Genomic DNA, 3,009 nt, shown 5'->3' on the forward strand with positions numbered 1-3,009 from the left:
GACAAAAAAGAAAAAAAAAATTCAGTTTACATTCTCAGCAGAAAACAATCTTCTCTCGAGTAAGTTATCTGTTTACTGTTCTAAACTTCTCAAGGTAATGTTGGAATTACATACTATGTCAAGGTGCTGTTGTCAAAGCTTTGCTGTTTATTTTTTATCCCACCAGAGGAAAAGATATATTTAAAAAAAATTATATATATATATATATATATATATATATATTATATATATATATATATATATATATATATATATATATATATATAATGACATGTTTCTGGGTTAATATTATTCATTTTGTATGTTGTGAAGTTGTTTGCAATATTAAACTGAAATATTTGAAGAAATAAAAATGACTATAGGCAACTGAAAAACCAAAATCAATGTCGGTAAAATTTCAACAGCAATAAACTTTATCGTGCAGACGGGCAGGCAGGGAGGAGGTCGGGCAGACACATCTGCACACATCTGCACGGCACAAACTGCCACATCTGTGAACATCAAAAGCACGAGATGACTGTTACAAACAAATTGCTTCCTAAACACCGGCGGAGCTGGTTTTTCAGGCACGTCGTGAGTAGCAGACGAGCCGACGTGCTGGAATCCCGTGGAGTGGGTGGGAGGAACGCCGCTCTCCGTGTTGCTCAACAGTTTTAAGAGGGAAAAAGTGGGAGAAACCACTTCCGCTAACCACCAAGCACACTATTCAAACCCAGGTCTGTGTTGCTCTGGCACTTGGTGTTTACGCACACACACAGGTGTCCAGACATGCACTCCGGCTGCACATGTGGCGCTTCACAGTTACAAGAAGTTAGCATCAAGAGAAAAACCGGGGCCTCCCGAGTCTGACGGTGATGGATTCAGCCGCTCACACACTTGTGTACGTTGAGAATCCGCGGCCAACTTTTCTCTTGGAGGTGGTGCTAATCCCAACTGTAAGTCCGCCACAGGAGAACAATGAGTGAGGACTTTATGCAGCTGCACAGCCACTCAGATTAGAGGGAAAAGCCATTCTCTGTAACTGTTTTGGCATCTGGGTTAAGAGTCTGCTGAGGCTTTATATCAATATTCCCTCAGGCAGATCATAACTCAGTCCATTACATGGTGAAAACCCTTGTTTGCCAAGTCTAGACGCCACAGTTTAAGGTCGTAGTTGAATAACAATAAAATGTGTTCGACATTTTTAATCTCAGCATCATAAACATTTCAACGTTTACCCAGAAGAGGACGTTCATCCAGAAATAGAAGGTACTCATGCATTTGAAAGCAGATGCAAACTTCCCTCTGAAGCGTCACGCCGCTCATCTTTGTAACCACTGCAACCTGAAGGTAAGTGTGTCCTCTAAAGACAACCAGGCTCAGCATTTTCTGAATGAAGATAGATTTTCACTCCCGAACAAAGAAGAGATGCTCCGCTTTCTTCTCCATTCATCCAGAAGGTCCTGATGAAGACGCTGTGAGTAAACGGACGAGGCTCCACTTCCAACAAAACACACCAAGTTTTTTCCGTCACAGTTGAACAAACATGAAATAAGCAACAACTAAACACTAAACACAATTGGTTTACCTTCAGGATACTTCAGTAAATTCGAGCACTTGCACATCTTTAGCTTGGAGGACAACGAATCAAACAGACTGGGATGCATTTCAGATCAGGTATTCTGATCTGCTCCATTTATAATGAATAGGAGCCAGGAGCTATTTTTGTTTGACAAAGGTTAAGTAATAGAAAAGTGCCATCAGCCAATCACAGGCTCACTACAGGAGCGGATAAAGAGACTCTGAAATCACCAGTTGTCTCTGAGCCAGGCTGAAGCAGCCCATGTTTACAGAAAAGGCCAGCCAATATAGTCTCCCCTGATCATAAATCATGCATGGGAATAGATCTTACAATATAATGTGCCATAACTTGGAGCCAGGATTGTAACTAAATAAAGAAAACAAGGGAAGAAAAAAATAGAAACAATGAGCCTATTGTATTAAAGAAAAAGAACAAAGCTGCATTTCAAAAGTGTGTCTTGCTTATATCACTGCAGGTATTTTTTTTTCCATTTATTTATACACACACGATTGCATAAATATGTGTTTGAGCTCAGCTGTCAGGGGAAGCTGTGTTTCCTCACCGACAGGGGTGTGGTCAGAAGTGATTCATACTCCAAGTTTGAGGCCACAGACAGCAGTGCAGCAGCACATTTCTCTGCTCTCAGCGCGATGCAGCCTCACACCAGGCGAGGGCGCTGCCGAGGCGCTTCTTCTGCTGCTGCTCTGTGTGACCTTCCCACCGGACATCAGGTCCCCCATCCTATCACAAAGGTCAAGTGGATGGAGCTTTACTTTATTGCTACAAACTTTTTATTGGATGAAGACCCGCAAGCAGGCACAACACCAGTCTCCAAAAGTAGATCCCTTTCTACGTTTTAAACATAAGAATAAAATCATCTTGAACGTTTAACATGATGATTTAAGGACAGTGTAAAGTTCATGAGAACTAACTTTGTAAGAAAGGAATATAAATCGATTGCTTCCTTGCATTTACTTCCATACATGTGCATAAGAATGAATAATTTAAAATTACATTTTAACGCACAGTCAGAGAAAGTACAAACTAACAAAACAGTTGCGGGTAAGTTTGAAAGTAAAATCCAAATTTTACTCCTCAGAAATTTTTAAGTTTTCTTCCAAAAGAAGAATGTGTTTTTAGACGTCCAACGCAATAATGAATAAAATAATGAATAAAATAAAAAAATAAATAAATAAATGTGACGCATGCGGAGCGGTTCTGGGACGTTCAGGGGCTCCTCTTATAAATGTAAGATTCAGCTTGAGGGCCTCCAGAAATCAAGAAAAACGTCTAATACATCCACATATACCATCACAAATTTAGGAAAGGTTTTAAAATTACAGAAATAAAAGGTCAGTCGAAAGTAAAGCAAACATCGCGAGAGTCATCAACTCATCATTAACTCATCATCATCCTCGGGTGGTCCGTTTTACACGGTGTACCTGAAC

This window comes from Salarias fasciatus, chromosome 1 (assembly GCF_902148845.1).
Source record: "Salarias fasciatus chromosome 1, fSalaFa1.1, whole genome shotgun sequence".
NCBI lineage: Eukaryota > Metazoa > Chordata > Actinopteri > Blenniiformes > Blenniidae > Salarias > Salarias fasciatus.